The following is a 24028-nucleotide window of genomic DNA, read 5'->3' on the forward strand; positions in this document are numbered from 1 at the left end:
AAACCCAACAACAAAAATCCAAGATGAAAATAGAACCTAAAATCTCTAATCTATAGAAGCATGGAACCACTAGCATTCCTAACAGGTACTCAAAAGTCCAAATTGTGTTCTCTAAAAAACAACAACTCAATGCCCGCTATTTTTCACACTAGACAAAATCAACTAACAGTCTCACATGAGGAAGTACCTCTTCACATGAGAAAGTACACTAAACCATGCCAGGAAACACCATCTCATGTGAGGAAGTGTTGGGTTCTGCAGCCAAAAAGCTCTGCACTAGTGCTGAGGTTCGCATGAGGAAGTGCCAGGAGCCATGTGAGGAAGTGCAAGGCCCTATGAAAAACTTCCACAATCTCATGTGAGGAATTAAAATCTCACTCAAGGAACCATAACATCACACCAAAAAAATAAATGATACAAATCTAGAAAAGGAAATTCCTCCATATCAGGAAGTACTGGATCCACAAATCGAGGCTTGGATTCTCAAACACAAGAAATACACAACACCATTCAATAGGGAGTAGAATAAAACTATCCATCTAATCCATAACAGCATATGAAGGAACATGTGAAAAGCAACATTACAATGTAAAAACATGGTTCATAAACCAAACATCATAAGTAGGAAAACATAAACAATAAAGCACCAATACAAAAAAAAATTGTGTGTGGTTCCTCCCAACCATAATAGCATCATGAGACCTCAAAGGTCCTAGCCATCTCTTACACATAACATCCCAAACTATCAACTAGATCGTCAGAGCTATCTTATGAGGACGTCACTACTAAAATATACTACATCATAAGAATAAGGAAATCTAACATGCTAAAAAGAAAAGCATTAGGTATTCCAACTAAGAAAATCACATCATCTAATAATATGCTAAACATCATAATAAGGGAATGTGTCGATAAAACTAACATCATCTAAACATGATATCTAATCAAAAACCTATAAAACCTATTTATCTAATCAAAAACATAGATGTCTATGGCTAACACTTATGCCAAACAGTTAAGAGGATTGCAAAAAAGAACATGAGACAATGCAAGTACAATAGGTCCGGGTTAGACACTCTATGGGTCAACTATGTAGGGACTCTAGTGGAGAGTTGGTGAACATGCTAAAAAACCATTCTCCTTGGTACTCCCTCAGAAGGCTGACATGTTGTGTCCTCGCCTAAACTACAAGGACTAAGAATCGTTGACCATACCCGTCAACACCACCCTTGGGAAGTCGACTTTACTTTTCTTATCTTATTTAATTTTCTATCAATTAATTAAGTTATCACTTATTAGAAACTCCTTAATGCCAACCTGGGCTAGGACACCACAGTTGCAAGAGAAGCCCCTCCACCAACCTTACCCTACATACCCATACTCATCATGCGTGATGAGTGCCCATAGGCATGCATATTTTCGAACTCAACCACAAATGAACATAACTCCACCAAAATACAAATGGGAGATCGGGCCTCACAAGTTACCTAACAAATGCACGCACGCACGTGCTTGTGTGTGGTACACCACCATCATGAATATCATTACATAAGGGCTGGATGAGAACACAAGAAAAAATCACACTCAACTGAATACAATCTTTGAAGTATAGATTCTACATGAATCCTAACATGAACAATAAAACCATGTATCATGAACTCACTCAACCGACCTTAGTCTAGGAGTATGGATTCTACATGAATCCCAATAATGCAACAAAACCAAACATCATGAACTTACTCAACTAGCCTCAATCTAAGAGTATGGATTCTACATTGATCCTAGTGTCCACAAAATAATAACAAGGGTCCAAAAGAAACAATAACGCAAAGTATACAATCGCTCAACTGAACACAAAGTTGAAATTACATATGCAACACCCATCCCAATGCAAACATAAAAGTGCAAAAATGGTCTAACTAACATCCTACAAATTATTTAAGTCTACAACCAACATCATGCCAAGAAAACCAAAGAAAATTGAGCGACACATAAATTGAAGCAAAACCTCAAAAAACCCAACATTGACAAAAATCAACGAAAATAAAACCCATTCACCCCAAGGCTAAATAAGCCACAAAAATCAAATCAAATTTGGGTTCAAACAACATATGTAAAAAACAACCAGCATAACGGTGTGAAACCCCAAACCTACATCCCAAATATCAGGAAAATGCTCATACCTGCCCAACCGGGTAGAGCTAACATACAGATTTCGAGGGGACACTAGTTCTCAGCCTCCTAACAAATGGCTACCAAAAACATAAGTACAAATGGAGCTGAAAATATAAAATAGGAGAGCCCTACCTCATATCCAAAAGGACAAAATGGGAATCTAAACCATAAAATCAAAATCCCACAGAAGTAGCTGAAAATCACAACAATCTAAGGTCTCCCCAAGCTAGATCCAATGAGACTGGTCTTGTAATGATCCCACACCCATAGCTCCCACAACGAACAAAATAGTAATTCCTCAAGAAGATGATTTTGGGTTTTATTCTCAAATTTTTTAATTCAAAAGTGAGAAGTGAGGAATTAAATTCCTTTTTGGATACTTATTCACTTTTCGAGCGAATAATGAATTAGGGCAAATAACTAGGTAACTTGGTTAAACCTTGAATCAACTGAAATGAAAACAAACTATCTCAAGTGATTAGAATTCATCTATGGAAAAGCTACCAAAAATTAAAATTAAATTAAATTAAGCTTGAAAACCCAAAAACCAAAATCACCGAATCCTTAACAACTTCACAACAATGTGAAGCTCTAAATGCACAGACATGTTCACTGGTCTAATAACATAATGCAATTGAGTCTGGATTTATCAAATCATTGAAAGGTTTAATTTAATTATTTAAATAAGATACATTGAACATACAGGGATAACATTGGTAAAATATGAATAGTTGAATCACTTACTCCATGTGCCACTGCCAGGGATATAAATCCTACACACTAAAACACACGATCAAGTGCAATTGCATATAATAGTATAGCCAAAGCAAATAAAATTAAATATCCAATTTAAACATTTATTCCAATATATTGAAATAATTTATTTACATCACTCATGTTCGCATAAAGCACATCAAAACAAGAATGATTTAAATAACCATAGAAATAAATGCAAATCTAACATAATCAGAGATATGTTGAAATACCAAATAACTAGATATCATCATAAAACGCATTTTCATCTCAAAATGGCATCAACATGCAAACATGATCAACTGCATAGCATAGTAGTCTAACATCTATCATACTAAAATCAAAGTATAACATCTAACCCTCAAGTCATCTCAAATGTAAAACCTAACATGAGTAACAAGTATCTTTCAGATCAAAATATAAAAAGGTAAATATCCACAGCACATAACTAATGAATTGAACATGTACAATCCATTTCTAATTATTTAAGCATTTAATAATGGTTGTTTAAACAACATGAAAATGCACTTAAAACACATAAGCGAACATTTTCATATACATGACTAACCATTGCTACATGAACCTAGTCCAGTGTAGCTGGGTAATAGTACATAGTGCAATCTCTACACACATCTCAGGGTAATCATGGAACAACATAATGATACCACATCGATCCTACTAACCACTGGGACAAACCTCACTAAGCCATCTACCAAATCATGACCTCATAAATCAGCCATGAGCATAATCAAAGCAACTAATACAATAACATAAATCTAATCACCTCAAGGGTGTAGACCACTCATGGTCCCAATTATGATCCCTTTTCAAGGAGAGATCAACAAGGTTGCATCCATCAAGATGACTTACATAAATCAAATGGGAGAGGCACTATAGCAGTGATGCTATGACCAAGTATTGTGGCAGATTTTTATGATAACTTGAAAATAGTGTATGATGCTAATCATTATGAACAAACACACATATGGAATTGTGATGAAACAAGGGTTCAAGTAGGTAGAGATTTTGGTATGAAAGTGATGGCAAAGTTGGGAAGTAGGAGTATGCCTCAAATCTTATCAAAAAATAGAGAATGGATCACAGTACTCTGTTGTATCAATGCAATAGGTAAGAGCATTCCAAGTTTCTATCTTTTCAAAGCACAATGAAAACTTAAAAATTGCATTGCAAATTGTGAACTAGAAGCTTGCATGGTAGCACAGGAACATGCTTGGATGACAAAAGAGTTATTCTTAAATTGACTACATCATTTTGCTAGATCTATTCCAGGTGATGTTTCACCTACAAATAGGCATCTCCTCATTTTTTATGGACATGGAATTCATATTGCATTTTCCACAATTCAAGAGGCAAGATCTCTAGGCATTGATCTTCTTAAATCCCCTTCTCACACAAGTCATCAACTCCAACCTTTATATGTTAGTGTATTCTCTCCATCCAAAGGATATTTCAAATCTGAAAGGTCAAAATGGATAGCCAAACATCCACATAGAAATAAGGAGAATAAAATTGGTAGAACTTGTGAGCAAAGCTTTCAAACTTGCCCTTGTGTCTGGCAATATTATTGTTTGTTTTTGAAGGACTAGAATTTGGCCATTGAATAGAGATGCTCTTTGTAATGACATGAAGCCAAGTGATGCATTCAAAGATGAAGATGAAAATTATGCTACAAGAATTGAAAGTATTTTAAGGTTAGCTAGTTATGATGATGATGTCATTGAAAAATGTATGGCACAAATTGAAAAACAACAACAAGATGATCCAAATGAAAAAACAAGTTCACCAATAGATGATGTGTTCTCACCAACACATATTAGCCATACACAATTTGAAAATGACCTACATGATGAAATGAGTTTTTCAACACAGTTTGATCCACCTATTTGGATTAAAGAAGTACCTAAAAGAATTGGGAGAGCAAATTGAATTTCAAAATGAAGATATTTCATTATCCATTCCTTCTCCACCTTAAATGACAAGAGATAAGGTGGTTCATTATTATGCTGAAATAAAAAATTGAGAAACTTCTTATTTGGAACATAATGAAGATAAAGATGGCTACATTGAACATAATTTAGATGCATTGAAGACATCTATAGGTTTTGAGATAGAAGATGAACAAATGTTATGTATTCAAGGATCATTAGGAAGTTTTTTGAAGCTACCAATTGAAAGGGTTGCAAAGAGATCCATTTCATCTTGTACTACTACTCTTAGATTGGGAAGAAAGTCCCAAATATTAACATCTAATGAGTACATAACATTGCAAGAGTAGCAAGAAGCAAGGAAGGCTAAACTTAAAGAGTTGAAAGAAAGGAAAAATAAAACTATGGAGGAAAAGAAGATTCATCAAATTGAGTTGAGAAAAAAGAAAGATGACTAGAAAATTTAAAGATATCTTATTAAAAAAAGAAACAAGAGGGAAAAGTGCAACAACAGAAGGAGGAGTAGACAAAGAAAGAAAACTTGGATTCTAGAAAAGGAAAGCTAGGAAAAGATAAAGCCAATAAGGGACTTGCAAATATTGGGGAGGGGAGTTCTCCATTAATTACTTCTCTTGAACACCATTAGACTATAATTGACATATTCAACACTATACCCCTATATACCATACTGTAGATAACCAACAACTTGACCTTATGGTAGTGTTTCATAATCAAATGTAAACAGAGTAGGCTAACACAATACTCCATCAACCCTCTTACCTGAGCATCATCAAATTTTGAGGGATATGTACAACATTATATCCCATCACTATGATTCCCTTCACAACAATTAGGCAACTAGTAGCCAAAGCCCCCTTCATTCTACAATCAAACAATTTCAAATTGGTAGACTATTGGATCAAAACATGTTTAGGCATATGACTCCCATCACCCCACAAGTTGATTCAGCTATTCTAGAGAAACCTACAACATATAGTGTTGACGAGGAGCTAGAATATCATTCAACTGATAGTATTGAGGAGGGGTCAGAACCCTTCCCTGGCTTCTATTGGAAATAATTAATTAATTGTGTATTATTTTTGATGTTACAAAAAATTTCATATCATTGTCAGTCTATGTATGTCAAGCTCACTTAGGCATTGAAGATAGTTTTCTATGTCTGTTGAGCATTCCAAAGTTTTCCTGGTTTAGAAGACATAGTTTTCTATGTTTGTTGAGCATTCCAAAGTTTTCCTGGTTTAGAAGACATTGTCTACTGAGTTCACTTGGGCGACAAATGAAAGTTTGCAGAAGTTGAGTGTTAACTAAGCTCACTTGGTTAATGAAAGAAATTTTAGATGGAACCAATGTTAATCGAGCTCACTTAGTTACCAAAGGAACTTTGTGAATATGCAGTGTTAACCGAGTTCACTTGATTAACATAGGAAAATCACTTTGAGTTAGTATCTACCGAGCAGGGTTGGCTAACACAGAATTTTTTTGTTTTGGCATATTGAGTTCAATTGAATTGTTTGTTGGTTCTAGCCAACTAAGAAGATTAATATTAGTTATTCTAAGTTGTATTCAAGTTGACTTGATAATATATAAAGTATAAATATAAGGTAAAGTTGAAAATTGAATGTGTGGAACATAATTGAAGATTTGATGATGCTTAGAGGAAGAAAATTAAAAGGATAAGCATAATATCTTTGTTGAGCCGCAAAGATACATTTGATCGGGAAGGATCAAGTATACAAGCCAAAATTGAGATCTATAATCAACAATTTAGTTGCATCAAAAATTAGGCCATCTCATTGTTACCTTCTAACCATTGTAGCAGTGATCTAAATCTCTTAACAGAGTTGGCTTAACAACTATTTGTAAATCCTCTAAAAAGGTGGCACTTCTATTGAAGTGTCTAAAGACCTCTAACAAGGTCATTCCTAACAAGGTGATTAAATCCTCTAATAGGGTCACACCTAATAGTGTTTTTTATAACCTTAAACAAGATTTTCTCCTAATATGGCTCACTTCAGAAGAGTGAAAATCAGTAACTAGTTGCAATTGGTGGTTTTTTCCAAATTGGGTTTCCACGTTAAATCTTGGTGTCAATTATGTTCATGATACTCATTTTATGTGTATGAAACTAAGTTAAAGTAAGATTAACCATAGATAATATCTTAAAGATTTTTATGTTAATCATTTGCTGAGTTATGTTAGTGTTTGCCGAGTTATAGCATTTTACCTTTGTGTTTGTCAAGTTAGTTAACACATAGTTTTGATTTGTATTGACATCTAAGGGATCTGGGATTTATTTTTGTGGTAATTGATTCACCCCTCCCCTCTCAATTACTCCTCTTATATTTTCAACAATTGGTATCAAAGCTTTGGTTCTTGCAGAGAAGGTCTCAAGGACCTAAGCTAAAGATCGGGATGTCTTACAAAAGAGAGATTCCCAAGTTTAACAGAGAAAACTTTGCAACATGGAAAGGAGTTATGAGGTTACATCTGGCAACTATCAGTGATTCAAGATGTAAATATCTTAACAGTGAATACAAGACTCCTACTAGAACATTATTAGTTGAAGAAATTGTTGAAAAGAAAAATCATAACATCATGATGATTGACATTATTTTTGCTCTTAATTATGTTGAGAATTTGATGAAGTCAAAATTTTCACTATAGCTTATGATATGTGAACAAACTAAATGCCATCTATGGAGGAGATGATAATGTAAGAAGAGCTAAAGCTGAAAGTCTCAAAGGAAATTTTGATCAGAAAGTGAAGAAGAGGAAAAAAAGTTTAGACAATGATCTTGGAGTTGTTGAAGCCCTACTTCCAAGGAAATATTTCAAATGCAGAGGAAAGTACAAAGGTAAAATTCCTCTAATCTATTTCTCTTGTGAAGAAGTTAGACACATTGCTACTAGGTGCTCAAATAGAGAAGAAAATGATGAAAAGAAGCACAATAAATTCAAAGTCAAGAAGGAATTCAAGAACTACAAAGACTACAAGGACAAAGGTAAGAAATATTGTTTTATGACTAAAGATTCTAATAACAATGAAGATGAAATGGTATATATTGTTGTACAAGATGAATCTAATAATGAAGGAGATAAAATGACACTTATCTCTCATGTTAGTAAAAATGATACATGGATTATTGATAGTGGTTGCTCAAATCATATGACTGGTGATAAAACAAAATTTGAATACATGGAACATTATGATGGTGGTAGTGTGAGATTTGGAAATAGTGAAACATGTTGCATAAAGGGAAAAGATTGTATCTCACTAACCAGTAAACTTTGATGTGACAATACTTATTGGGTTGAAGAACTAAAGCATAATCTACTGAGTGTGGAACAATTGAATAACATTGGATTCAAAGTAAATTTCATGAATGGGAAAACCAAACTACTAGAAAGAAAAGGAAATCTGGTTGGGTCTGGCAAACAAACAAAAGGTAACATATTCTATCTAGATCTCAGTGAAAGTTCATGTTTTATTCCTCAAGTAGAAGAAAGTTGGTTATGTCATAAAAGATTATGTCATGTGAACTTTCATAATCTAGTCAAGATAAGAAAAAATAGAAGAGTAAGAGGTATTCCTAGCTTGAGGAAAACTGATATGGATCTATGCAAAAGTTGTCAAATTGGTAAGATGGGAAAAACTAGTTTCAAAAGCAAGAATTATCATTCTGAAGAAGTCTTAGAGCTTGTGCATGCAAACTTATGTGGACCTATTGAAATAGAGAGTTACAATGGAGATAAGTTTTTCATTCTTTTTATTGATGATTACTCTAGAATGATGGCTATAATGTATCTAAAAGAAATTTAAGTGGTATTTAGCAAGAGTAAAGAAGGAAACTAGAAAGAAACTAAAATTTTTGAGATCAGATAGAGGTCATGAATTCATTTCCAATGAGTTCAATGAATTCTACATTGAAAAAGGAATTAAAAGACAAGTATTAGCCCCTAGTACACCATAACAGAATGGTATAGCTGAAAGAAGGAATAGATCCATCATGAATTGCGCAAGAACATTGATGATAGAAAAGAATATTGCAATCAAATACTAGAAGTAAGCAATCAGTATTGCAGTGCATACGTTGAATAGAGTACAATTGAGAAAGATTCAAATCAAACTCCCTATGAACTATGGTATGGCTACAAACCTAATGTAAGTTACTTAAAACTATTTGGTAGAAAATGTTATATCTTGAAAGAATCTAGGAAAGAAAATTTTGATGTCAAATGTGATGAGGGCATATTCCTAGGATACTCATGTAGAAGTAAATCATGCAAATGTTTGAATTTTTCTACTCATAAAATCATAGAAAATGCACATATGAGAATTGATGAGTTTGCAAAAAAGAGTGAAGAAGAGAGAGAAAAAAAAGTCTAAGGATTAAAGAAGATTTTTTTACTTTGAACCTGATACAATGCCAAATCTATTTGGAAGTCAGGAGGCCTCACCTCTCGAGTCCCAAAAATCTCCAAAAGCTATTGAGTTGCAACTAGTGCAACCTGAGTCACAATCTGAAGGACCCGAGTTGTAGTTAGAAGCTACCAAGATGCTGCCACAGCAAACTGAGTCTGATGCACCTAAGTCACAGAGAGTGGGACCCAATCTTAATATAGAAGATCATGAAGAGGTTAGTAGAACAAAATCCAAATCCAAAGTACCCATGTTAACAAAATATGTCAGTAGGCATCATGCACCTAATCAGATCATTGGAACAAGACAGATGGAACAATGACAAGAAACAAATTGAAAGGTACATGTTTGCTTGCTGAATTTGAACCTAGAAATGTTAAAGATGTTTTGGATAATGAAAGTTGGATTGAAGCCATAAATGAAGAAATAGAAAAAATAGAGAAGAATAAGACTTGAACTCTTGTTCCAAGACCCAAGGATAAAAATGTAATTGGCGCAAATTGGGTATTAAGAAATAAGCTAAATGAAGATGGAGAAGTTTCCAGAAACAAAGCAAGATTAGTATGTAAAGGTTATTCTCAATAAGAAGGTATTGATTATGGGAAAACTTTTCCTCATGTTTCAAGATTAGAAGGTGTCAAAATTTTACTATCATATGCAGCACACAAAGGATTTAAAGTTTATCAAATGGATGTAAGATCTGCATTCTTAAATGGAATTCTTGATGAGGAAGTCTACATAGAACAACCTAAAAGTTTTGTAAATCCTATCAAAAGAGATATGGTCTGCAAATTACATAAAGCATTAAATGGTCTCAAGCAAGTTCCCAGAGCTTGGTATGAAAGAATTCATAACTACTTGATAAAGATTGGTTTTTAAAGAACAAATGATAACAACAATCTGTACATCAAAGAAGGACCATACAAGAAGACTGTGTTGGTAGAAATACTTGTGGATGACACTTTATTCATAGGAAATGATGACTTGTGCAAAGCATTTTCACAAGAAATGAGTAAAGAATCTAAGATGTCTATGTTTGGGGAGATAAAATTCTTTGTTGGATTATAGATCCAACAAAAGAAAGATGGTATCTACATTACTCAATCTAAATATATCAAGGAGATACTAAAGAAGTTTGGAATAGAAGATTCAAGACTAGTTGGAACTCCTATGTCTATTGGACATAAGCTTTCCAAAAATTATGATTCCAAAGAAGTAGACCAGACCACATACAGATCAATGATTGAAAAATTATAGTATGTAGTGCATACAAGGCCTGATATTGCATTAGTAGTTGGAATGGTGGCAAGATTCTCAGCAAATCTAAAGAAAATCACATGATGACAATCAAGAGAATCATGACGTATCTCAAAGGTACTGAAGGACATGGTTTATGGTAAAAAAAGGAGGCAATTTGGATTTGAAAGTATTCACAAATGTTGATTGGGTAGGAAGTGTTGATGACAGAAAGAGCACAAGTGGTAGAGTATTCTTTCTCAACAAAAGACTAGTATCTTGGACAAGTAAGAAGTAGAACTGTGTTTCTTAGTCCACAACAGAGGTAGAATATGTGGCAGTAGTAATTAATTGTTCTAATATTGTTTGGTTCAAGTAACTATTCGTAGTTATAAAGATAGAGATCAAGGATCTAATGGTTATATACTATGATAATACCAGTGCAATCAATATATCAAAGAATCTTGTGATGCATACCAAAACAAAACACATTTCTATAAAATATCATTTTTTGAGAAAATTGGTATGCCATTAAGAGGTAAGATTGGAATACGTGAATACTAAAGAACAAGTTGTAGATATATTAACTAAGCCATTACCTAAGGATGCATTTATGTATCTAAGAGGTAAGTTAGGGGTCATTCCCCTATCTAAAGGTCACTAAATTTAGTTTAGTGATGCATCAACCAAAGCATGTTGAAAATCAGTCAGTTGATGAAGTATTGACAAGGGCACACTGCAAATGAATTAGTACATAAGGTACATTGATATTTACTACATATTGTCTTTGGCATGAACTGTCAAAGAGGGAGAATTTTGCTATCATATCTCATAGAAATTTTATAAAGATATAGAGAAAGAAATGTTAAAGACGTAAAATGACCTTGGTCTAATATCAAACACAAAGTTTCTATTAGAAGAAGATATTGAAGGTGGAGTTTTGTTGACAGAAGGAGAAACTGAAGGCAAAGGGAGTTCTCATGGATGAGAATTAGAATGAAACTAAGGATATGTTCCTTATTTTATTCTTGCTCTAAAATTTCATTGCGATATGACATGTTATGTTGCCATTAATGCCAAAGAGGGAGATTGTTGGAAATAATTGATTAATTGTGTATTGTCTTTGACGTTATACACAATGTCATATCATTGCCAGTCAATCTATGTTGAGCTCACTCAGGCATTGATGATAGTTTTATGTGTCTGTCAAGCATTCTAGAGTTTGCCTAGTTCAAATGATAGTGTCTATAGAGTTCACTGGGGAGATAGAAGAAAGTATGTAGAAGTTGAGTGTTAACTAAGCTCACTTAGTTAATGAAGTAAATGTTGGATGGAACTAGTGTTAACCGAGCTCATTCAGTTACCAAAGGAACTTTGTGAATATGCAGTGTTAACTAAGTTCACTTGGTTAACATAGAAAAATCAATTTGAATTAGTATCTACTAAGTAGGGTTAGCTAACGAAGGATTTTCTTATTTTGGCATATTCAGTTCAATTAAATTATTTGTTAATTCTAGCTAACTGAGAAGATGAATATTAATTATTCTAAGTTGTACTCAAGCCGACTTGACAATATAAGGTATAAATATAAGTTTTGAGGATTGAATGTGTGGAACATAATTAAAGATTTGATGATTCTTAGAGAAAGTAAAATAGAAGGATAACCAAAATATTCTTATTGACCTGCAAAAGATACATTCGATCAGGAAGGATCAAGTATACAAGCCAAAATTTAGATCTCTAATCAGCAATTCAATTGCATCAAAAATGAGGTCATCAGTGTTGCCTTCTAACCATCGTAGCAGTAATCTAAATCTCTTAACAAAGTCGGCTTAACAGCTATTTGTAAATCCTCTAACAAGGTGGCATTTCTATTGAAGTGTCTAAAGACCTCTAACAAGGCCACTCCTAATAAGGTGATTAAATCCTCTAACAAGGTCACACCTAACAGTGTGTTTTGTAACTTTTAACAAGGATGGCTCCTAATAGGGCTCACTTTAGAAGAGTGAAAATCAATAACTAGTTGCAATTGGTGGTTTTTCTCAAATTGGGTTTCTATGTTAATATTGGTGTCAATTGTGTTGATTCTATTCCTTTTATGTATATGCAACTAAGTTAAAGAAAGATTAACAAAAAATAATATCTTAAATTTTTCCATGTTAAGCATTTGCTAAATTATTTCATTGCTTGTTGAGTTACAGCATTTTGCCTGTGTGTTTGTCGAGTTACAGTAGAGTTTAGCTTACTCTGAGTTTTGATTTGTATTGACATCTAAGAGATCTAGGATTTATTTTTGTGGTAACTGATTTAGCCCCTCTCAGTTACTCCTCTTATATTTCCAATAGCTTCATGGTGAACTAGTGATGCTACAATGAAGAATGACAAACTATTTCTTTTTTTTGGTGAGCCAATGATTTTGCATTAGAGACATAATTTTTTTGGATAGCAAAACAATACCTCTATAGACTGGTCATTTCACTATTTCATAATATGTAATTTCTTTTTCTATGGTTGTTGTCCAACTAATTAATGCTTGTGTTGTTTTTCAATATATCAATCAATAGAAATTTACTATAGCTCTATATTTTTGTATCTTGTAATGACTAAAATGGAAATGTTTAGAGATTGGTTATAGCTCTATAGATTTAGATCTTGTCATGACTAAAATGGAAATCTTTTCATGAATTACATCATTTGCATGTTAATACTACTATCCATTCATTCTATTTATTATAAGACTCTTCAAATAATTAGAAAACCAAAAAAAACTAAAGATTACAAATTTCTATAAATTTAATTAGAGAAATCAACAAAGCTTATACTTTAAACTACAAGACAAGACTCAAAAAAGAATGTACCAAACAAAATCCATTGTAAAAAACTTATGAATACCAAAAACAAGAGAAAAGAATGGAACAATCATTTCCCAATAAGGACTAAAAAAACCTTACCTACTCAAAAAAATCTCAAATTCTTCATAATACTTGTATCAATAAACACATTTTACACGTAACTGAAACCCTCTTTGCCAACATGCATGTGCAGAAAATATATCAGTGAAAATATATCAATTTACATTTTACTATTAACAAATTTTGTAATACAAAAGCCATATGATAAAAAGTGTGTGGATCTTTAAAAAAAAAATTGCATACTCAAAACAATTGTGGTAATGTATTCTCCTTCTTGTGACCATCTGAACATGTGAAGGGCCCAGTTAACCTGGCTCTCAATAGTTTCAAAGCGCTACAACTTGATTGATAGTGTCCATTCCATGTAGGTTTACAGTGATGACAAATGCCACACTCTTGAAAGCATGACCAGACCTAGGACAAAAATCCTCATAGAGGTTAATTATTTTATAACGGACTCTCTTCTAAATTTTTGTATAATCCATTGAAGACAAAACGTGAGTGACTAATTTGATTATTTGTTTGTTTGTTTAAAAAAACACTTGTGCTCTATCCAAGATTGAAAGTGAAGCACCAACATAGGGTTTTTCTTTTTGACCTTGAGTGGAGAATGAGGGCATTGTGAATCGATATCCTTGTGTGTAGAATGGTGGGATTCATTGGAATAGAAAAGGCAACATTCTCTGAAATTAATATCTACACCTTCAGTTGAGCATCCTCAGATTTTAGGGCTTGAAAAATGGCTCAGAAACCTTCCAACTATTGTTGTTTTTTTCCCTAAAAAACATCTGCACAAGATGAATTTGTATGAGAGAGACAAAATTATGGACTGTACAGGATGACAGCCATGACTAGTTTTTAAAAAATAATAATAACCACGAAGAAAATTTAATACTTTCCTCGCCATACCGAGATGAAGATCCCCTCTTTCGTGTCACTCCTAGTCGAATCCTAGTAGCCTTGATCACAAATTTGTCGAGGTTGTAAAGGATTTGGTAAGGGTTTTCTAAAAAATTGAAACCCACCCTTGCTAAGTTTTGGAGTTTTCTAAGTTTTCAATTACATGGGCCAATACCTAATACCCTAATATTTTATACTTTAAACATTGGCCCTTGAAAAACTTTAAATATACTTTCAATTATATTTTGCCTGAAACTTAGAAAATATTGTCCCATGTGATTTCAACTTCCTCACAGGTCGCTCATTTCAATTTCTCTCTTCACTCATCATAATGTTCAATTATATTTTGCCTTAAACTTTCAATTTTCAATGACTTGTATATCAAGTCATTAGGTTGTGTAAACTACTTCCATCTTCCACCTTGTTATTACAACTAATTTGATGATTGATGATGTATTAATGCAGACGAAGACTTAGGGAGATAGTGAATGGAGTAGCGGAAGGGGCGTCATTCACCATGGTCTCCGACTCGTGTCATACAGTGGAGGGCTCGTTGACAAGGAAAAAGAGCAAATCGGTCCTCATCATGTTGACGCGGCTGTAGCCACTTCTTCCACATCTGAAATTGAAGAAGAAGCTGTACCACTGAGAGAAAGGAGCAAGTTTTTGCCATTGGAATGTATCCTGCAAGTGTTAAGAGAGAAGACGGGGCGAGCCGAATTGGAGGCGGGAGACATAAAGAAGGCCCTGTTTGATATGTTTGGGAGAAACAGCAGCAGCAAAGTGAAGAGGCAGTTTAATGAAGGTGGTGGTGAGAGGGAATTGATGAAAACGGGGGAGGAGGGATGCGTAGATGAAGACGTGGGAATCCTGTTGAGTGGGTGTCAAACGGACGAGACATCAGCGGATGCGGGCCCATCTTGTAACTTGGAGGAGGCGTTTGGGGCATTCAGCAACGCAATTCAAAAGGTGTTGGCAGGGCATCCGAGGGACATAACAAATAAAGTACTTTAATATAGCTGAGGTCCACAAACACCAACAAACCAGGAAGGTCTCCTTGTATGAGCAAATAAGCATGAAAGGTAACAGACAAGGAAAAAGATGCCATATAAAAACGAAGTTATAAAGGAACCTACCATAAGACCATGGTCTAGTTGTAGTTCAGCGACTTTCTGACTACAATAATTAGCTCCATAAAAGGTGTGGCACCCATTCATTCACAAATAATGAAACCTCACTTCAATGTTTAGTTAGAATGTACTCGTTTGTTGCTCAGAATCTGTTTTAATTAACAACAGCACAAACATTAACTTCATCTGATCTTGTAGAGCTATTACAGTAAACCTTAGGTCACTAGCTTAGAAAGAACACACAGTACTTCAAATATTCACTCTAAACAGCCTGGACTACATATACCTTGCCTTTATTTCCTATCTCCTCAAATTTAATAATGGTGATTCTTATTAACAGTAAAAGAGTTGGAAAATTTGCAATCCTACAGATTCATTGATGTCACCCATATTGTGCCACATGGTACCACTTTATTTATTTCTATAGATGTGAGCTTTCATATTGGCCAAATCTTCTCATTCATCACAACATTCAAATGTGCTCGCTTCAAAATAATTAAGTCTATAAGCTTCTTCTCTTGGAAAGACTTTGGTTGGAACAATCCAGTAGTCTTACGCGGGGAACCAGCCATGAGAAAAAGCAAACAACCATCAAAAAAGATTCTATTTTTTGGTGGTTGTCTGCTTATTCTGAAGGCTGGTTGACCGTTTCCCATTGTAAAAGACAACCACCAACAATCTGGCCAAAGTCTTCCTAAGAGAAAAGCCTATCGACTTAATTATAGGCCGTGAAAAGCATACAACTGTGCCAATAAAGCCATGTGAACAGCAGAACTGCAGCAGAAGAAAGCCACAGTGGTCATCCATGTTATGACAAACTATTTACAAAGTATCACCCTTGTGTTAAGCTGATTTACCTGGAATGTATGAATCCTTGCTGTACAGAGATGCAATATGTAATGGACGAGTCTCCCCACAAATTGCACGATTGACTAAATTTCAGAAAAAAAAAATTTTGAAATTATAATTTGATCTTCATGACCCTGTATATTTTGTGATGGAAAACAATTTTTGTCTTTGATGCATTTTGTCTCGAGATTAGCCAGCGCCATATGTAATCAAGCATATTTAATTAAATAAGACTACCTTGCAACTGATAATGGAGAAGCAACCTAGCCCTTTTGGTAATAATACAATATAAATAATAATAATCAATTATAACTCAGTATTTTTTCATTTTTAAATTATATTTCATCATAAATTATTGACTAAAAAGCTTAAGATATTATATATAATTTTGTAATCACAAATGTGTAGTCACTACATCCATCTGCCGCAACATTTTTAAAAAAGGTAATTTTTGTTTGAATTAGATGACATAAACAATATATTTATTTAAGTAACTATTTTTAATTTAATTGTAAAAATTATGTAATAGTTATATTATAATTAGAATAATTTATGATTGTTTCACAATTTTATATTATAATTTTTTTATTAATTAATTATTTTATACAAATTATTTTATAAATAACTATTATAATTAAAATAAATTCAAACAATGTTTTATTTAGATAAAAATAATCCATATAAATTAATTATTATTAAATTATTCTATTTTCATTAAATTATATTTAATATTATTTTAATATTATAATTATAAGAGGCAAATAGTGAGGCTAGAATACACTAAAAGTTTTAAAAATAAATCTTCAGATCTCCCAAAACATAGCGATTTTTTTCAATTTTTTTTGTTATTTTTTATTACAGAACATAACATGAAGAGCAAATGTTGAAACAAAATCCGTTCTTTTTTCAATTTTGATCAAAGGTGCATTATAGCTGCATCCAATTTTGAATTTGTGTACAGCTTTTCTTTAGGAGCTCCATACAATCTAAATTAATAGACAAAAAATTCTGAAAATAAAGTTTAATTTTTATAAGATGTAGACAACATAAAAAAGCAAATTTATATAAATCATGAGCAGAATACCAATGCCACACAAATATATTCGTTTACAGCTTCTATGATTATTGACCTAACTCTAAAATTAAGAAAAATAATATGATATTTTCTAATGTTTTTAAAATATTTATGCGCTTTTCTTGCAGGCTTTCCTTCAGACGCCATCTCATCAGTTAACTAGCTAATAGGCCACCCACATAAACTAATTAAACCTATAAGCTTACACCCCAATTTGCTCAGATATTTGGGCAGTCTGACACTGTGAACAAAGGTTTCTTCGGCTGCAAGCATATTAGGGGATTGTTGTGAAGGTAGTTATAATTCTTTAGTCTAATCATTGTGGCAAAATAGTCTATTGATTGAGCAAAAAGATATTGACTTTTATGTATTTACTTATATATATTTACAAGAAAATAAATCATTAACAATTTGTATTATATGTATCTTTGATTTACTAAAAATGAAACAAGTTGTGAATGAGGTGCATTCATTATGTACTCCAAAATAAAGGAAATAAGATGTTAGTTCAAGAAAATAAATCATTAACAATTTATATTGCATGTATCTTTGATTTGCTAAAAATGAAACGAGTTGTGGATGAGGTCCATTCATTATATAGTCCAAAATAAAGGAAATAAGATGTTAGTTTTCATAAATTAAATTATTCTGTACACAATATATTAAAATATGTACAAAATATTATATATAATTTTGTTTCTTTTTACAAAACAAGTTGACCAAACACATGGACAAAAGATACTTCATTACTTGGTTTCTAAGTAATAACTCTTGTACCTTTGTTCAACTTCCAATACCATTATAAATAAAAATATATAATCATCTCTTTTGGAAGCTACAATTTGTAACAGGGGCCACTTAGTGGCTAAGTACTTGCCTGTAGTTATGTAGTTATGTAGATAAGTATAGCTATTAGACTTATTTTAATCAATATTGAATATAGTAACATGTTAATAATCTCTACTTATATAGATAATATATAATATATCTTAATAATATCGTATATAATATAATATAATATATCTTAATAATATCATATATAATATAATATAATATATCTTAATATTCTATATCATATTGCATTATTACATTATTAAATATTTATATATAACAAATAAATTATAATTATTAAATAATTATTTTTAAGAATATCAATCAAAATATACATTAGAATTAATTATATAATTCGAACTAAACATTGATCGTTAATCTTAATTCCTTAAGTGTCTTTAATTTGAGTTCTTGTAATTTAGTGACATTTTATTGGTTAATTTTTTCACCAAGGAATATATATATAAATAGATGGATAATAATGACATGATAAATGAGGGATAATAAGGGATAATATGGTAAAAAATAATTATAATTAGGATTAAAAAATCAATTAAAGAAAATAATGGCCATTGGAGTATGGCATAACACTTAAAGTATTATTTTATAAAAATCATATCTCAACAACGCATGATTCCCTATATAAGATATCAAATCATTCAACCAATTGGATCTTAGAAAAGTAATAAATAAAAATTAAAAAGTTAAAAATCTGTCATGTAGCAATTAATACATTAAAACCTATTTAATAACTGGTTAGCTTGAGAAATTCAAAAAATGTCACAATAGTACTTAGCCTATTGGCAAGTACTAATAATAAATGTACAACTTTAAGTCTTCTACAAGCAAAATTGGAGTACCTGCATCATAAATATGGAGAGGTGTGAGCTCAATCCATTCAAATCAAACGATTAAAGCAACACGGTTCAAAATTTGCTTAGAGAAATCACTTCATCAATTGTGAGCCAATCAAAATGCAAGTAGAGAAAGCCATGGATCAACCAAATTTCAAAAACCAAATCAAAATGAAGATTTTCAAAAAAAATCCATACATGAAAGAAAATTGAATAACTCATATTCAAATTGTTGGAGGGAAAAAATAGCTATTAATATGCCATACAGTGAAAGGCTTAAATTGTTACAAAAGCAATTACATTCTCTATGATGAATATGTGCATAAACATTCTCTATGAGCGCTAATAGGTGCATAAACATTTTCTATGAGCACAGATTATTAAAGGCATTACAGAATAGAGAATATCAAACTACTCAGCATATCAGAGGACTCATTTAATCATCCAGGTATCTTACCAAAAATTTAATGGTTGATATCCAATGTTGTAGTTACTCCATGTAGTATTGATTATTCAATGTTGTAGTTGTTGAATATAGTAGCTTATAAGCCGCTAGTATATAAATCTTGTCATAATCCATCCTTTTATATGTTATAAGCCATCTAGTATGTTGTTATTTCTTAGAAAAAAACCTATCAATAATACTAGTTATAATCCATATAGTATGCTATCATTTCTGAGGAAACAAATCTATCAAGAACAACATACTATTATTTTTTGTAGCTATGAATGTTGTAATAGTTATAATCTATATAGTATGTTGTTATTTTTTAGAAAACAAATCTATCAATAACAACATACTATTGTTCTAACAATCAAGGATTTGTAATGAAAGTGGACATTGCTAAGGCTTATGACAGAGTTGATTGGTCTTTTCTCTCAACCATTTTGATTGCCTTTGGCTTTGACAAAAGGGTTGTTGGACTAATTCATCAGCTGATCTCTACTTCTTCTATTGTTGTCCTGGTTAATGGTAGCTCTTCTCATTTTTTTAATCCCTCTCGGGGATTGAGACAAGGGGACCCTTTATCCCCCATCCTCTTTGTTATTATGGCTGATTGTTTGGGAAGGTACATTGGGGATCTGCTGCATAAGGAGTTATTAAGGGATTGCAACCCTCTTCCCATCCTCTTATATGTTCTCATGGCCAATTTGTTGATGATACCATCTTTATGGGGAAATCTGAAGTCAGGGAAGCTAGAAATTTGAAGCAAGCAATAAATCTTTATTCTTCTGCCTCAAGCCAACTGGTTAATTGGAATAAAAGTGTTGTGTTTTTTCTCAATACCCCTATTCTTAGACAACATAAAATTGCCAAAATCCTTGGATGTTCTATAGGTTCTTTCCCTTCTTCCTATCTGGGTCTTCCTTTAGGCTTGAAGGCTCTGGATTCCTTCTAGGAAGACCTTATTAACAAATTCAGCAAGAAGTTGGCTAGTTGGAAAGGGAACCTTTTAAGCTAGGCTGGTAAATTAATTCTTCTTAAAGCTTCTCTCCAAAGTATACCAACTTATGGTTTAAGTCTTTTTAAAATCCCCACTAAATTTGCTGAGGCTATTGACAAAATTCAAAGGAATTTTTTATGGACTGGTTCAGAGGAAAAAAAGAGAATGCCTTTAATTTCTTGGGACCAAGTTTGTAAACCAGTCAGGGAAAATGGACTAGGCATCCAGGAAATCAGAAGCATGAATAAAGCTCTTCTAGCTAAACAAGGATGGTGTGTTTTCCATGAAAACAAAGAGTGGAGTGCTATTTGGAAACACAAGTACCTTCTTAATTATGTTTCTCTTTCTGATTTCTTCTCTTCTTCTGATGTTATTCATCCTTCCTCCATATGGGGAGCTGTGCAGGGAACAAAGAAAATTCTTGGAGAAGGGTGCTCTTGGAAAATTGGTAATGGGATTAGGGTGAGATTTTGGGAAGATGTCTGGCTTAAGGATTACCCCCTAATTGAAGATGTTCAAGATATGACACAAGTTGATGCAAGCAGAGATATGGCACTCTTGTTAGTCATTACTGGTAGAACGACTCTTGGGTGAACTTGAAGGACATTGATCAAAGCTTCAATTACATCCAATTATCTCTCAATGCTATTTCTCTCCACCCTTCTTTTGAGGATGAGATTATTTGGTATGTTGATCCTAGTGGGCAATTCAAAGTTTCTTCTTTCTTTGTTTCTAAGGAGAAGGAAAATCTTCCCTTTTGGTCTCAGGCTTGGACTAAGGGTCTCATTCCTAAAATTAACATCTTCTTTTGGATCCTACTTCAAAATAAAATTCTAACCCTTGATAACTTGCAGAAAAGAGGTATAAATTTGGTGAATAGGTGTATTTTATGCAAGAATGGATTTGAAGATAGAGACCACCTGTTTCTGAACTACTCTTATACCCAGCAAGTCTGGACTGAGATCCTAATGTATTGGAACTTGACCTGGGTTCATCAAAACAATGTGGAATCTTCTTTTAAAAGCTGGAAATGCCCTTCTAAGAATTTTGATGTTCAATTCCTTTGAAAAATTACTCTTCCTCATCTCTGGTGGGGTATTTGGAAAGAAAGAAATAATAGAATTTTTAGAAACAGAGAGGTCCCAGGATGGGTGCTTGGTCAGAATATTATTAGAGCTTTTATGGAGAATTTCAAATTTCTGAAGAACCCTAATCAAACCTTTCCTATTGATAATCCAATGGTTTTTGAAAATCCTAAACTTCAAACTGATAACCCAAGATTGACCATCACTTAGAGCTCCCCCCCTAATGGTTGGATTAAAGAAAACTTTGATGGTGTTGCTAAGGGCAACTCGAGAAGTGCGAGTTGTGGAGGTGTGTTGAGAGATCATATGGGAAATGTTAAAGATGCTATAGCAATCCCTATAGGCTAGACTAATAGTCACATTGTTGAAGCAACAGCAACCCTTTATACTATGAAAATTGTCGTGGATTTGGGATGTCTGAATTTATGGTTGGAAGGTGACTCTTTAAATATTGTTAATATCCTAAATAATAAAAGTTATATCTCATGGTCGATAGAGGCCACAATCAAGGAGATCAAATACCTTATTCAAAAATTTGAAAAAGTTGTCATATCCCATACCTTTCAGGAGGCCAACGGTGTTGCTGATTAGATAGCCAACTATGTTGTCCTAATGGGACAAATGGTGAGGTGGACTAATGAATTAACTAACCAAGTTGATCTCAAAGCAATTATTCATTATGAAGCCATCCATGCGCAAGTGGGAAAGATTTGTAAAGATTAGAAAGTTAATGATTTCATGGAGTGATCATATTATTGCCAGATTTTCTTCCCCAAGGAAGTACACTCAAATGAATGTGATGTGGTTTTCACATGTATCTCCAAAAAAGGGAGTCTCTTTTGATGGGACGAAAAATAGTTTTCATTTTAACCCTTTCATTCTCTGCGTTTGGTTACTTTGGTTTGAGTGTATTCTCTATTCTCTACAGATGGGGGGTGAACCGCACAAGCAGGAACCAAAAAACTTTGATGCCTGGAAGGCTCGTGAGGATGTATGGAAAATTTTGCAGAAAGGAAATGTGACTTGTTATCTAGAGTGACTCAATGGTTTTAAGCCACAAATCACTACGGCTTTCTTTAAGAACTGGTCCAATGACAAAGTCACTCTCCATGGTGTTACTGTGAAACTTACAGAGGATTTTATTGAAGAGATCATGGGGCTCCCCACGGCAGGCATAAAATTCACCAAGAAAACTAGTATTTGAAATGCAGCCTACAAAAAGTTTTCGAAAATAGAAGATGAGGAGAAGCAACTGGAAAAGAGTGGTGATTTCTTCGATGTGCATCAAATAAAGGAGATCTAGAGGGATGTTCTTTGTTGTATCCGTGAATATTTCATACTTGATGGAAGAAGAAAAAGAGTTCATAAATTCCACTTTATTTTTTTAAATCACTTTAGACACAAAGATAGAATATCTTTCCCCTTCTTTTTGCGGTTTTCTTTACTTCATAGTTTAGAAGCCCATAAGAAGAAGGAGTCCAGACCCATTTTACATGAAGGGCTGATTCTTCTTATTGAGGGGTATTGAAAAAATAAACACATTGCCTCTACTCCCTCTAAGGACAAGAAGAAGGACTCCATTAAGAGCAAGAAGGGTGACTCTGTTAAAGGTAAAGATAAAGCCCTGAATTTGAAACCCTCAACTTCTCAAAAATATGAAGATGAGGAGTTTGAGACCGAGAAATCAGAAAGCTGTGAGAATATTAACCCTAAGGATGAGGATGATATTGATGCCAGGGATTTAAGCTCTAATTTGGATGGGTACCCAGAGACTAAAGGTAATAATGAAAAAGGGAAAGAGGAAGCCAATAGTGAAGGTAATTTTGAATAGAGTAAATCTATTAATGAGGGTAACCAGGCTATATCTAGTGGGGGTGATAAAGCGGAAGATAACACTGTCGGGAATCCTATTGAGAATAGTAAGGAGGACCATACGGCTAAGACTGCTTCTCCTGTCAAGAAAATAGAGGAAGAAAAAAGGAAGGACTCTGCCCACATAAAGGACTTTGTCGGGGCTTGAAAGGAGGATCAAACGGAAATGGAGGATAACAATGACAATGTCTGCTCTCCCCCTCACGAGACGACTGAAGATGATAGCAATTCAATGCAGAGGGATACCATGCTCACCTTCCTACATTCTACAAAGGTTAAAGTCGACTCCATGCTCAAAGTAGATTCTTGGATCTACAATGAAATGATGGGTTTGAAGAAAAAGGTGGAAATTCTGCAACAAAACCAGGATACTATCAATGCCAAACTTAGCCAACTGAAAGGGCAGATGGGAGACATCCCTGACAAACTTAACAACTGTGAGCAGAAAACCTCAGAATGTTAATCAAAGAGAGTGGCACTAAGATGGAGCAAGTCACCTTGAGTATATGTGCGGCCGCTACAAG

The 24028-nt window shown here is 33.4% G+C and overlaps 1 pseudogene; it reads left to right on the forward strand.

Moving 5' to 3' along the window:
* The first annotated feature begins 215 nt into the window (after positions 1-215).
* On the forward strand, positions 216-23652 carry LOC149569678 (metacaspase-9-like; annotated as a pseudogene).
* The last annotated feature ends 376 nt before the right edge of the window (positions 23653-24028 follow it).

This window comes from Cupressus sempervirens, chromosome 3 (assembly GCF_028749045.1).
Source record: "Cupressus sempervirens isolate cs-2001-9-10 chromosome 3, ASM2874904v1, whole genome shotgun sequence".
Taxonomy (NCBI): Eukaryota; Viridiplantae; Streptophyta; class Pinopsida; order Cupressales; family Cupressaceae; genus Cupressus; species Cupressus sempervirens.